Source organism: Palaemon carinicauda, chromosome 39 (assembly GCF_036898095.1).
Source record: "Palaemon carinicauda isolate YSFRI2023 chromosome 39, ASM3689809v2, whole genome shotgun sequence".
Classification (NCBI taxonomy): Eukaryota; Metazoa; Arthropoda; class Malacostraca; order Decapoda; family Palaemonidae; genus Palaemon; species Palaemon carinicauda.
Window position 1 is genome coordinate 26,533,874 of NC_090763.1, and position 15,898 is coordinate 26,549,771.

Sequence of the window (15,898 nt, forward strand, 5' to 3'; positions counted from 1 at the left end):
ATAAAATGGGGAAGCAAACATTTCAATAGCTAGCGGGTGTTTTCTAAGGTCATGGAATCACATTGAAGTTTTTTCTTTTAAAGCTGCCAACCTGTCACTGTGTTTCAGAAACATGGTTGTTTAATGTTTGGAAGTGGGCTGTTTTTATTTCTTATCTGTGATTCCCACAACCGTAATTTGGTCTGAAACTTATTGATCAGGGAAAACAGGCCATTAGTTTGTTGATTGTTCCCTTAAAGCATAACATTTAGGGTACTTGAGATGGGCTGTTATATCTACCAAAAATGCTGTCAAACTTCCCTTTATCATCATTCATCTCAGGGATAGAATTATCTTTCATGTCTAAGAAGAGCACAATTTCACTCAAAACTTCACATGCTCTTTTCAGCATTCCTGCCTTACTTAGGCATACTTAAAACAGTACTACATATAATAATTGAACATTTACTGGATGTGTAAGAAAATCGGAATTTGATAAAAGCACACACGAATAAAAGATTCAGTTATATTATTCTAGTTTTTGCATCTTTTCTGAGGTGTTTTGGAGTAGTAGTCTTGCTCAGCACAAGTATTATTCCTGATGGGTGAAGACTACAACACATCTACTCTCTCTCTCTCTCTCTCTCTCTCTCTCTCTCTCTCTCTCTCTCTCTCTCTCTCTGTTGACGAAACAACATTTTAGAAATTCAAGTAAGTATGGTTTAGTAAATTTTAGCTTGGCAGTTTGCTCCAAGGGGCGCACTGTATGATAGTCATTTTTGGAGGGTCTGGCTGCACTGAAAAGTCTTGAAGGTCGCAGGTTGCACAGGCCTGCTTTGAAGCAAATATCTTTTCCAAGTCTTCTTTCATCAATTTCTTGACAATTATTCCTCTCTTTAAAGTTACATATATGTAAATTTCAGTATTGCATGTTTATGAGTGTTAGTGTTAACTCTTCATTAACTAATATAATTAAATATTCCTATAAATCAATTTCCAGTGAAACAAGTGATTCTATGATTTTCTTAGAGTAACATTTTCTTGTCTTAGTCTAAGATTTTGTTCAGATTTATTTTTTCGAGTGATTTAATTTTGGTGTTAATTCTTCTGTATCATTGTTAATTTTTTTATAGAATATATTTATTTTTGTAAAGTGTGTGTTATTTCGATCACCAATATTTTTTTCATACTTTCTCTCAATTCCCTGACTAAGGACCGAAGTTAGAGGTTTTTTTGAATAGCTCACATAAATAATTACCCAGTTTTGTTTTGAGAGTAACGTAAGAGACCTTTGGATATTCAGTGTTCATATATATTGTCGTCTGGGAGTTGAGTAATTTTCTCAGAGCTCGCATATTTTTCAAGTATAAAAGATTTATGTAAATATAAACAGGTGAGTTTGGAGCTCGGGAGTTTATCTAATTCTCCAGCCGTAATATATATTTTTGGTGCTCAAACCCTTGGGATCGAGCGAGTCTGTATTAAATATTGGTGATAACAGACCCATGTTTTTATTAGAGGTTTGAATAATTTTGTGTTGATAAGATTCTTTGTATGGTTGCGTTATATTTTTTTTTTTTGGGATGTATGAATATTGTAAAGCACAAGATGGCACAACTAAATTTTCAAGAGTGATTGGAAAACCTGATTGTTCAGGAATTGTCAGAAGCTAATATAATTAATCTCAGTGGCTCTCTATTTTAATGGTATGTGGTGGCCATGCAACGAGTGGAATGATAAAGCTCAAATCAAGTGTCCAGCATTAGGAGCATTGAAAAACTTGGGAAAGTTGTCGGAAGAAGATATTGTAGCAACAGGCGAACTTTTGGAGAATGCTGAAGCTGAATTTGTAGTGAAGCAAGGACCAGTTGACCCACAAACTGAAGGAATTAAAGCAAAAAGGAATGTAGAGGCCAAGATTCAACGAATTGCAACAGAAGAGAATTGATGATGGCAGAAGAGAGGGAAGAGGCCAGAGAAATCGCAAAACATGCGAGGGAAATTAAAGCAAGACGAGAGGAAAGGAAGACAAGACGGAAAGAAAGATAGAAGAAACGAGACAAACAAGGGAATTGGAACTGTTGAATGCTCATGCAAGGTTGGCAATGCAGATAGAGATGACCACTGCTTTGCACGACCCTGGGTTTAATGTGTCAAACGCCCAAAGGTTAATTCCAAAATTCGCACAAGCTCCCGACAAATTCTTCAATCATTTTGAAACTGTCGCATCGACGATGGAATGGCCAGAAGATAAATGGTCATTATTGCAAAGGGTCCTCATTTGAAAAGGACGCAGTGCTTATCTTGCCTTGTCTTAGGACCAGAGGAAGGAGTATCAAGAAGTTAAAGGAGCGTGCTACAAGTGTATCAGAGAAACCCCTGAATATTATAATGAAAGATTCCAATGTTTGCGGAAGGATGAGAAAATTACCTTCCAGGATTACGATTGTAAGGTACACCAATGTTTTGAGAGATGGATAGAGGCTGCTAACGTGAGAGAGATGGCTGATTTAGAAGAAGTGATAGTACTGAAATAATATTTTTTAGGAATTTCTGAACATATTCAAACATACTTGAGAAAGAAAGAGGTGAAGAAACTTGATAAAGCCGCTTCGCTGAGTGAAGATTATAATATTATCAGTGATAAACCCTCCTCGGGTATGAAGTTTAACCTGTCGTTCCGACCAAGTGTTAAGTACTTGCCAAACCATGGAAACCAGTTTAGTAATTACTATGTGAACAAGTTGAATAGTTACAGTGGAATACTACTGGTACTGTTCCAAAGCAGAATGAGATAGTACCACAGCAACAATCGTCGAATCCTTCTCCTTCAGGTGTTGTGAGAGACGTGCAAATGCTTAATATTGTCTGTTACAAGTGTGGCAAGAAAGGCCATATCAGTAAGGAATGTTGTCGAACCAATTGAAAGCAGTCGCCCAAGCAGTTAAGGGTAATTCAACTTTACAGAATGCGAAGATGAAGAAAGAAATGGGAAAGGACAGCAAGGAAAATAGAACAGCTAACGTTTACACAATGAACAGGACAAACCCAAACAGCGTTGATGCCTTTAAACTGTATATTTATGAAGGTATGTTAGCCGCAATAGATGGGAGTGGGCAGTTCTAGGTCAAGATATTGCGTGACACATATTGTAAACATAGTGTAGTGACACGGGGTGTACACCCATTGGTGGAACAGTCTTTCACAGGAGATTCGGTAATTTTGAAGGGAATAAAATGTGAGGAGGTTACCCCTATTTGCCATTTGAAACTGTCATGCGAGTTGGTGACAGGTCATTTTGATTTTGCGGTAAATGATTCATTTACTGTCGAAGGAGTAGAAGTCCGGCTGGGTAATGAGGTTGGTGGAGCGAAGTTTGTGCCTTGTCCCATTGTAACGGAGAAACTATTGGAGTATAGTCCAATGACTGAACTGGAGAAGGATTTCCTGTCTCTGTTTCCTAGTTGCGTGACGACGAGGAGTATAACGAAGAAAGTGGCTGCAGAAGAAGACAGAGAAACCGAAGGAGCTATGAACTTGGAGGATTTATTTTCAGAAGAAGAGGATTCCTATGATGGCACGCAAGAGAACTCCCGAGAGAAGAGGAACGACGGACGAGTGGACAGGAAGTCAAAGAAGCCATGGACCCGGAAGAAACAGAAAACTCAACATTAGAAGTAGGGCAAGTGAGTCGGAAAAGGCTGATAGGATTGCAACGTTAACAGAGTTATTGTAGCGTGTGGTGGATGAGACGGAGGTGCAGCAGTCTCCCACCTGCTATTATCTTAAGGATGGCTTGCTTATAAGGAAGCATAGACCTGCCGATATCCCTGGGAATGCCGAATGGGGGATATACCGCCAGATATTGATTCCCACACTGTTGAGAAGACAGGTGATTGCCATAGCGCATGAAACTAAATACGTGGGAATAAAAAAGAAGGAGAAGATTATGAAACTCTTTTTCTGGCCTGGCACTCCTAAGGATGTGAGCCAGTTTTGCCGTGTATGTCACGTTTGTAAGGAGGCTAGAAAGCCTAACGAGTACATCAAGAAAGCTCTATTACACCCGATTGAAGTACAAGAAGAACCCTTCAATAAAGGACCAATTAAAATGTTGGCAGAAAATGGGAAAGATCGAGGAAACAGATGGAGAATATGTCAAGAATTTGAGGAAAAGGATTGGCGAGGAAAGGAAATTTTCCCTAGAAAGCATGAAAACGAGCCAAGGAAAAACAAAGAAAAGGTTTGGCATGAAAAGTAAAAACAGACTGTTTGCTGTAGGACGACAGGTGATGGTTTACTTATCGATAAGGATATTCCCTTTTGCCAACGAGTTCCAAGAACCATTCCGGATTATGGAGAAGATCATTGACCTGACCTATGTTCTCGAAACACCAGGAAGAAGGAAAAGTCAAAGGAAGGTTCATGTTAATTTATCGAAACCGATACTGTCAGCATTGGATTTCAACAAGGAGTTCCTTATCAAAGTAGATACGATGGACAATGGGATTGAAGCTGTCTTATTGCAAGAAGACTCAGGATGGAATTCTTTACCCCATCTGTTTTATGTCGTCAAAGCTGAAGAAGCATCAATGAGCATACTCGACAGTTGAAAAGGAACTACTAGTGCCAATCAGAGCAATAAGAAAATTTGAAGTTTATGTGAACAGACCACAGAATGAAGAAATTGCAGTTTACTTGGATCAAAATCCTTTAACTTTTGTTAATAACATGAAGAATAATCATCAAAGGTTAACTAGGTGGTCATTGTTTGCAACCATATTGTACTAATGTAAAGCATACATCAGGTAAAGATAACATGGTTGCAGACTATTTATCTCGGACTGAATCGGTGGATTCAGGCCCAGAATAAATAATCTATCTGGGGGAGCTATCTTACAAAGCTGGTCTAGCATACGAGTAAGTCTTTTATTTGTGTATTTCATTTGTGTATTTAAGAGGTGTATAGCCAGCTCGTAATGTGGAGGGTTGATTTTTGTTTTTAATTTTTTTTGTTTGCCAAATCCAGAGAGAGAGAGAGAGAGAGAGAGAGAGAGAGAGAGAGTGTGTGTCAGCCAGCGAGAGGTAGTTAGTGTATTGATTGTTTGTTGTGAGAAAGACTGTTGGTATAACTGAAATTGTTTGTTTTTAGCTAGGTTAGGACAGTGGTGAATGTCTTGGGTGAATGGCTTTTTTATTTGACTGCAGCTAGAGGCAGTTGTGTATGTGAATACTGGATTATCATTAATAATTTGTTGACCAGCGTGGAAGTGTTTGATTATTTTGACAGTAAGTACAATTTATTTATCTTTACTAGGAGTGATTCTGAATTATAGAAAGTTTATTATTTATCTTTGATTATAGTGCGATAATTTAGTTAGCTAGGAGTGTTCGTAACTGTTTTCTTTATTTTGCAGACCGTAATTCCTCCTTTGGAGAGAATTTTCATGTGAAATTGATTGTTGACGACCTGGCTGGTAATAAGGAACTTGATACGACCACTCAGAATTATATAATTGTTGATGACCCGGACTGTATGAACTTTCGAATGCTGCTGTTGATGATGATGATGATTATGATGACGGTGATGATAACTACTACCCCAATCAGGGAGGCAGTTGTGGCAAACTGCCACAGTGTAGTGTGTTACCCACAGAGCTGTGGTAGTTTGCCGTAAAGGACAGTTCGGTTTTCTGTGGACGACAGTTTTGGTGTCAACATGATATATGTATACTTATTACATATTGGTTGTGGTCTATTTTAGTTTTAAGTTTTGTTAGGGTTTATTTGATTGTGGAAGGGTTTTGTTAATTATTTTAGTTTTAAGGAATATAGTATTAAGGTTATGTTTTGTTTTTATGTCCGTTTTGTCCAAGAGTCCCGCTGCTGATAACGTAAGGGGAAAGTTTGTGTTGAGGAGACTATTGTCAGGTGATTCAAGGGTGTGGCGGTTGTCCTTGAAACATCCCGCCACATTATTTTGGCGCCCGAACAGGTGGGATTGGAAGCTGGACTCTTGGACGAAGGACTGATAGGATTAGGAATTAGTTTTAAGGCTGAAGAAATAACAATGGAAGAGCAGAACAAGTTACTGAGGGAGGAATTGCTGTTGATTAAGGAGCGTGAGGAGAAGTGTGGAGAAGTTGTCACTTCTTCCATATCGCTATCATTCCTTGTCCTATTCCGATTCCCATCTATACTCCTATCATCTAATATATCATGCACTATCCCATCTACCTCACTATCATCTGGCCCTAAAATCTCACTTATTTCCATCAGTAATTCATCCATTTCATCCAAACCATTTTTTACTTTAATAAAAGATTCATCCATACTACTTATTATTCTCCTATCTCTCATTCTCGCATTCGTCATACTTTCTTTTACATCATCAAAGGAAAAGCCACACACACTATAGGTATCATTTATACTTAGCCATGATTCATCTGTATTAACACATTTATCTTCCACACTCACTTGTACATTAACACCCTTGTCATACTTATTTCTATTCTCACTTTTACTTATAAAATATCCCCTTCTTTCATCCTTACTTAAAGCTCTCGTATTCTTCCTCTTCACATATTCTACTAACACCAACTGTTTACCTTCTAGACATAATTCCTCATACATACTAAGTTCACACTTGTTCCTTTTCAACCATTTACTCATCCCATTCTCTTGGATATACTTGGGTACCTCCTTCCATTTACGCAACTGGTTGTGGTGTGCCCTAACTCTTTTCACACTACCATCCACACACAACTTACCCAAAACATAACTTGATCCACTCGAACCAACTTCTAACAACTCATATGGACCTTCAAATTTATCGCGCACCTTATTTACATTCATTCTACCCTTTTCAATTACTTCTTTCATCACACTCTCACCATCTTGAAAACTTTCAAACATCTCATTTGCTTTCCTCCACACATCTCTATCATCCTCTGACACACCCAACCTCGGTCTTACTATCTTTTCAAAATTTAACACAACTTACATGGAGACATACCCGTACTCATATGCAGTTTCATTATAAGCCCACAACGCTCTACCAACATACAAATCCCAATCATTATCACATGTACTCATCATTCGCAAGATTTCAGTTACTGTTCTTACTGTCCTTTCAGCCAACCCATTCGCACTTGCCATATAAGGAGTCGAATACACATGTTCAATACCCCATTCTCTTAACATCTGCTCAAACTCCCATCCAACCATTCTTGCAACAGTCTCACTCCGTTTATCCTTGATGGGTACTGCATACGTAAATTTACTCATGTGATCAACCATAACAATCATTCCCACATGTCTTCTCGCAGTTGCAGGCAGCGAAATGCAATCAATCACAAGCATTTCAGATGGCTCTTTCAAACGCTATCTCAAATCAGGCGAATTAGCATGCACTCTCTGATACTTCCCTTTCTGGCAATGTTCACACGTAGTCGCTACATCCTTACATATCTGACTCAACCCAGGCGTAAACAATCTCTCACGCATGCATTCCCAAAATTTATTCTTACCCATATGCCCATATCTGTCATGCACTAACATACACATACTTACAGCTGCATGCATCGAAAACACAGGAACATATATATCTTCATCCATTCCTTTATGTAGAAAATAAATATTTTTGCACACAATAAGTCTATTACTAACTTTCCTATAGACCTCTAAATCAGACGGCCATTCTTCAACCTCAATACTATTCAACATACATTCACGTAACCTTTTAATTACCACACATTCATCTTGCATTTCTTCCACCTCCTCTGTAGTCAATAGATCATCCTCACTCCTCGTAATATCAACCATGCAAACAAAATTCGCCATAAATACATTATTATCTTCTATCACAATTACTTCACATCCATTCTTCAGAAGCAAACCACTACCAATATCAACTGATAGATCATACAATCTTAAAAAGTCAATTCCTATAAAAAAAACAACTAAGCATCTTATTCTCTCCCATTACAGTAAAATTATGTTCCACCTCCATACTTCCCAGTTTTACTTTCAAATGCACTTATTCCCAAACTAGCAAACTTCCTTTACCTATCCCATGAATTCTCACCCTCGTACATTTCCTTTTCACTTCCCAATTGTACCGCTCTATTTCCTTGATAACAGACATATTCATTAATGACACTTGCGCGCCTGTATCAATTAAACTACAATATTCATTCTCTTTTATACCCACATACGTCATCATTCTTCCTTTTACACCATGCATACAAATGTTTACTCTCCTATCAATAGGGTCATTCTTGTCACCTATGTTCACCTTCGCTATCTTCCATGCTCATACCCTTCAGATTCAAGTCACTCGGGCAATCCTCCTTCTCACTCAACTTGCAACATCTTTCATTACATTGTAACCTCAATATTTACTCCCTTTCATTCTCCTTATATGCCCGGTAGTGCATCGGATGATTCCACCCAAAATAAAAATAAACAGTGACACCATACAACATACTTACTACCAACAATACTTTTGATAACATTTCACCCTCAAGCACACTATCCTCCTCCTTATATGCCATTTCCTTCGATACTTCATTCCTAACAATCATTCTAAGCCCATCTACACTAGCAGGTATATCCCTATTCAAACCCTTCAATTTCAACTTATTCAACCCACTCAACATACATTTATACACCATGTCATCCCCTTAAAACTTTGTACCACCACTAAATCTTCCAGCAACCTTGCAAAATTATCATCAATCTCACTACTATCTTCTATCTTATCATGCATTCTTGACATCGCTTCTGCTATCATGTTCTTACTCCCAGGTTCATATTCTAGCTAAAGTCAAATTCATTCAAATCTTCTATTGTCCTCGCAACCCTAGCATTCACAGGCTCTTTCCTAATCATGTACACTAGGGGCTGATGGTCAGTATGCACAATAAATTTCCCTCCATACAAAAATACCTTCAACGCTTTCACACAAAACCTTATCGCAGCCAACTCCTTTTCAATCGTGGAATACTTCCGCTCAGTCTTATTAAATGCTTTACTTACATACGCTATCACTCTCAACTGTTCATCTCCATTTATTCTTTGCATTTGAACTAAGCAACCACCCATACTAATCCCACTAGCATCCGTATATAACTCTAGCATAAGCGCATGCTCACTATAGTTGAGAAAGGCCAAAGTGACGTCTCTCACGGCCTCTTCTTTCAACTTTTCAAATGCTTCTATCATACGCTCATCCCATTTCAGTCTCGTACTATTTCTCTTGCCTGTCCACTCATTTAAAGGCTTCCCTATTCCAAAACAATCTCTGACAAACTTCCGACCAAATTCAATCAACCCAAGAAAACCTCTCAACTCACGCACCGTACGAAGACGTGGAAATTCTCTCGCCTTACTCACAAACTTATCAGTCTTCCTTATTCCCGATTCACTTACTACATGCCCAAGAAATTCCACCTCCCTGGCCAACCATGTACACTTTTCAAGCTTAACTTTTACACTAACTTCTATCAAACGTTCTAATGCTTCTTCAAGCAACTGCATGTGTTCCTCAACAGTCTCACTCGCAATCAAAATATCATCAATAAAAACAGTCACCTTCTGTCGATCAAACCCAGCCAAAACAACATTCATCGCCCTCTGGAAGGCAGCAGACGCATTAGCAAGGCCAAAACTTAATCCTCTAAACTGATAGTGACAATTACTACTCGAAAATGCCGTAATGGGCCTGCTCTCCTCAACCAGAGGCATCTGGTAATAACCCCTAACTAAATCTAACTTTGTAAAAACTTTCATACCATGCATCTTATACACACAGTCGGACACTACATTCATCGGGAAACGTTCTTTAACAGTTACTTTATTCACCTTCCTATAATCAATACACATACGTAAACTTCCATCCAGCTTTCTTAAAGGTACAATGGGGCTATTCCAGGCGCTCTCACTCCTTTCTATTACACCCATTTGCTCTAACTCCTGGCACTGCTCTTCTATTTCTCTGGCAATAGGCGGAGAAAAATGTCGGACGCTGATATATGGGGGTATCATTTTTAAGAACTATCTTAAATTCAGGTTAAACTGTGAAGTGTGTTTATTTTGCTTTACTTGCTTATAGCATCTTGCTTTTCAAATTAGGGTTGTAGCTTGGCTAGTAGTAGTAGTTGTAATAATAATAATAATAATAATAATAATAATAATAACCTCATGTGAACCAAAAAACGTAAGTGTAACAGTTACGTATATATAAATTTCAGTATTGTACAGTATGTTCATTAGAGTGTTAGTGTTAACTCTTTTCATTAATTATCAAAATTAAATATTTTTTTTAATTAATTTACAATTAAACAAGTGATTGTATGATTTTCATAGAGTAACATTTTCTTGTCTTAGTCTAAGGTTTTGATCATATTTAATATTTCAAGAGATTCAATTTTGGTGTGAATTGTTCTGAATTATTGTTATTTAATTATGAAATACATTTATTTTTTTCAAAATGTGTGTTATTTCGACATTCGGTATTTCTCTCGATTTCCTGACTTCGAACCGAATTAAGAGAATGGTTTTTGAATAGTTCACATAACGTAAAAGACCTTTTTTTTAAATTGACATTATTTAAAAAAAAATCTTATTTTTCTTTAATGGCTAAGAGACTAATCTGTCTTCTATAAGAGATAATTATGTGTAGAAATTCCAATTTAAAGAGTATACTAAATTCAAAAACAAAATATCTATTTGTAAGGACCCATTTTTTGCTAAATCTAAACTTCCACTGCAAAATTGGATTCAGGATAATATTCTAAACATTTCAGAAAAAAAAATATGATATTTACAGTTTTCTTCTCAGAGAAATCTGCATGAAGTATTTTGAGGCAAACCCTGTTAGACTTGGTAGTAATGGCACAATTGCACAAATTGACGAGTCTTGCTTTGCACGCAAAAGCAAATATCAAAGAGTACATGCACCAAATCGGCCATTATGAGTATTTGGAATGGTCGACACTAGCATTAAGTGTTGGATATATGGTGATCGTTGAAATACGTGTTGCTGCAATTCTACTTCCAATCATAGAAAAAGTTGTTTTGCCTGGTTCAGTAATATACAGTGATGAGTGGAAAGCTTATTCAAAAATTCAATCACATCTCAGATTTCAGCACCAGACCGTAAATCATTCCCCTAACTTTATCAATACAGAAACAGGAGTACACACACAGGCCATCGAAAGTTATTGGAACAAGCATAAATCAAGGATTAAGAAAATGCGTGGATGCAAGAGAGAATTTTCAATACATATTTACAGCAATTTATGAGGTTTGAAAGGTGTTTTAATGGTAGGTTCGATTATTTTTGTACTGAAATTGCTTTTAGTAGAAGATGGATTGTTTGTATAAATTTGTTCTTTTTAACAATATTTCATAAAGTAGTTTTAATGAATATATATTTTTCTCCCCTTTTTTTCTATAGTAGGCTATTATAAGACAAAATAGATCACCTGGAGACGTCAATAAGCTGGGGTCGCTTATATTCAGATGGAGAAAATCAGGGTCTCTCTTCTTCAGGTGAGTGAAGTTGGGGTCCCTTATCTTCATGAGAACTATTTGGGGTCGCTTATCTTCAGGTGATCCCAGTATTCATATATATTGTTGTCTGGCAGTTACGCAATTTTCTTAGAGCTCGGGTATTTTTCAAGTATAACAGATTTAGGTAAATATAAACAGGTGAGTGTGGAGCTTGGGAGCTTAGAAATTCTCCTGCCATAATTATATATATATATATATATATATATATATATATATACATATATATATATAAATATATATATATATATATATATATATATATATATATATATATATATAAAGAGAATGAAAGAAAATAGATGGATATTAAGTATAACAGAATGGGTCTCTAGACCAGTGTTTCCCAACCTGTGGGTCGCGACCCCAAATGGGGTCGCTACACCATTGCCCTGGGGTCCCCAATCGATTTTGAGCTGAATGGAAATATTATAAAAAACAAAGTGAAGAAAACATGTTAAGACAGTTAAATAAATTCTTTACAAGGGGAGTAACGCAACAGCAACAGTTATTGGTATATTAGACCACTAAAATCTTTTATAGAATATACTGCATGTTTGCACAATAGGTACCATACCAAAGAATCTAATTTTCTGAATGTTGAAACAATTTTAATTCAATACTTTCAGAACTCAAATCGTTCCTGCAAGGGCATTACATCAATGGTTAAATAACTGAATGGGTTGTCTCACGTGTAGGTTAGATTCCAACAATCTTTCGCTTGCTCAGTTCTTTGACCTTACGGACACCTAAAACTCATTATAATACCTATCTTGGAGTACTGAGAGTGGTTCTTAGGATCATACTGTCATGATTCGGGAGAAAATGTTCCCTTTATCAATCCATGTTTTCATTGTACTATGAAACTAAATGTAACAGCTTGATGAAACTACGGATGTGACAAACTTTTCACAACTTCTTGTGTATATTCGGTATTATAAAAATGAAAAAAAAAAAAAATAAAGATTTCTTGTTTTGTAAGCCTCTGCAAACTTCAACTACTGCTGCTGATATTTTTTTATTTAATTGATGATTTCTTCAAAGAAGGTTTGATCGAATGGGAGAAATTGTGCGGGGCACCTACGATGCTCAGCTGTAAGTCTGGCTTCAATCGTTAGTTAAAAAAGTGACTCCAGAAGTAATTGCGACTCACTGCATGGTTCATCGACAAGTATTAGCTACAAGACGTTATCAGAACCATTCAAAGAAGTGCTTAACCTAGTGATTAAAGCAGTAAATGTCGTTAAATCAAGGCCACTTGAAACACGGCTCTTAAAAGTTTTATGTGGAGATATGAGTTCAACCATGAAGCACTATTGTTTCACACAGAGGTAAGGTGGCTTTCGAAAGGCGCTGAAAAGATTTTTTGATTTGAGAAGAGAGATGAAAATATTTCTCGCTTCTCAAAATGCAAGTGAATGTGAATCATTGTTTACGGATGAATTTACGTTGTGCAAATTGTCATACCTGTTCAACATCTCTGAGATATTTAATAGTATTACAGGGTAAGGAAAGTACGATTACATCTTTGTCTGAAAAGATATTGTCTTTTAAAATGAAATTGGAACTCTGGATCACCAAAATTAACCAAAAGGAATTATACATGTTCCCAACACTTGCCCAATTTGTTGAAAAGCGGCAAATGAAATCAATGACTTATATAGCTTGATACTAGAGCATTTGGAAAATCTTACTGTTCAAATAAGAAGTTATTTTCATGATGAATGTTACAAATCTTCCTCCCTTACAATCAACCCTTTCAATGCCAGTGTATCTGAGGTCCCTGAAGCAGCAGAAGAAGAGTTCATCGACTTAAAAAAACAATTTTGAAGCTAAATCCTGGTTTGGTGAACTGCAACTACAAAAATTTTGGGCAAAGGGTTTCCAAAAATTCCCAGTAATATCAGAAATCGCAATAAGGAATTTATTACCGTTCCCAAAAACTTAGTTATGCATAGCAGCCTTCTCCCAACTTCTCATCCTTAAAAACAAATGCCGAAATCAATTAAATGTGAAAGATGACAACGGAGCCCAGGATAGAATTGCTAGCTAAAATGCTGCATTACCAGCCGTCTCATTAAGGTCAGTTCATAAACACCACTTTAAATAACGTGGGAAATTTGTGTTCTAATAATTTTGAATGGATTTACAATTAATTTTTGTAGCGCCTTTGGAGTTTTTTATGAATAAATTTGAAATTAATCATAAATTTACAGAATGTATAGTTACTTTACGAAAATGTAATCTATTATTCAATAATCGCAATATATGGCAGTTTATTGTACAAAGAAAAAATTTTAAAAAAATGTGTATATAAGATATTTTAAGGATTGGGGTCGCTTCTTGATTGCTTGTTCTAAAATGGGTCGCCATGTTTAAAAGGTTGGGAACCGCTGCTCTAGACATTACAATAGATGTGTGTGTCTCCATGGCAACTTATAAACATCTTTGCCTAACAAGAAATGTTATTCACTGGGAAAAATATACAACTTCCCATAACCCAAAATGGGTTGTGCCTTGATTTTATCAACGCATTATGAGCTACGAAAGGATGACGTCAATATTAGCGATGCTTCATTTTTAAAATTCCCGGGATTCAGTCTCGGACCTCCTGAGACTTGCTCAGTGAGTAGATATATTCTTTACCCAACCAGCTTGCAGCTGGAGGAAAGAGTTACAGGATATTGTAAGGTTTTACATACAATAAAAGGGGAAAAGGTAACTTCAACCTCAGTTGGTGGGCGGAGCTATCGACATATATTTTGTGTTATTGATAAGAATATTTTTTCATTTCCGACACATTTTTATCAGTATTTTCTGCTTTTATTCATTAGAATGGTCCATCATGCTGATAATGATTCTTTATCATATACTAGGAACTTTGACATTGACAATGTCGGTGATTATGACATATCAAATGATGAAAGTGACGATTGTCCAAACGCAATCGGTAAGATTTATGGGTATAAACGAATATGCCTAAAAAGGATGTGTAACACAAACTTGAAGTCTTCAATATGTAGTATACATTATGAATAGGTTTTATATATATATTTTTCATATATGCTCATCCCTTTTTCCTTCCTCATAAGGTATGTAATAATAGTGTTGGCCGGAGAGAGCGTATGCAAAAACACGCTTACAAATACATACAAACACATCCATTCAACAAACAAGCATTTCTTGAATATTTATTATAAGTTTTCTTACGATCGTTCACTAAATTTGCTAACATTCTGACATAAAAAAAAAATTAAAATGCATCAAAAACTATTTTATCAAAGCCATCAAAAGCGAAAAAGTTCTTAACATGTATTTATCATTTTTATTATTTATTTTTTTTAAATATATTCTCTACACTTTTGAGATTTAATTATTAGTTATTAATCTCCATTTCAAGGACATTCTTTTGATATATAAATATTGAGTAATTTAGTTTGTAATAAATGAGAAAATATTAGTTTTATGATAAAATCACAAAACTCACGATGCGGCCGTCGCCCTTTAGCAGCAGTCCCCTAGATTCCTAGAACTTAGCAGCCAAGGCCACCTAAGTCATCGATTTCAGTTAGGGCAATGAGTTCTATTCAACGATAGATTTTTTTTCCTTCGATTTCACGAAGTTTTTTAAAAATTCCAATTAATTTCGGAGGTTACACGGCTTATAAAGCTGTCAGTCTCGTAAGAGGTAATAGCTGGGGGGAAATAGAGACATCTTTTGTATTCCGTTTCAACCCCAACCACTTTTTAGCTGAACCAAAATGCTTACATGCAAAACTAGTAGACTGAAAACAAATTTCACATAACTGAGAAAACTGTATCAAAAGCAAACAAAATTCTCTTTCTTACCGAAAGTAGCTGCAAGGTGTGAAGTTAAAGCAGAGTCTATAGTTTCCCGTAAGATTTGAAGGACGTTGAATATATAAACTGGAGTTCCCAGCCAGCCAAGCCCACCGTCGACGTAGACTAGAGGCCGGACTTGTAAACACAGTTGCCAGCCAGGATAAATAGCATACTCAATAAATCCTGGTTGCCGACATGTATGTAGCCTACGTATCGTTTGGCCCTACTTAAAACATTTGATAGTAAAAGAGCTTCTTCTGTAATGATAAAGGTTTATATTAATGGAATTAAATTAAAAAGAAATTAGCCTTTCCTCCTTTGCAGTGATCATTGGCAACATTTCCTAGGGGTCTGCAATACGTTTTACTATCTTATCAGTCTTTGATTGATAAATGTGATACAATAAAGAAATTAACTAGAAATGTCACGTAAACATCAAAATATCCTCTTTATAAGTGAACTTAACAATATCGAATAGCACTCACAACATATACTAAAATCA

At 36.3% G+C, this 15,898-nt stretch overlaps 1 protein-coding gene across 1 annotated transcript in view; it reads right to left on the minus strand.

Annotated features, from left to right (window-relative positions):
* The window catches only part of LOC137631097 (interferon-induced very large GTPase 1-like), a 26,679-nt gene extending 11,141 nt beyond the window's left edge, over window positions 1-15,538 (minus strand). The window contains exon 1 of the mRNA XM_068362730.1: window positions 15,403-15,538. The gene's annotated coding sequence lies outside the window, so the exon portion shown is untranslated. The remainder of the gene's footprint in view (window positions 1-15,402) is intronic.
* Between the last annotated feature and the right edge of the window lie 360 nt (window positions 15,539-15,898).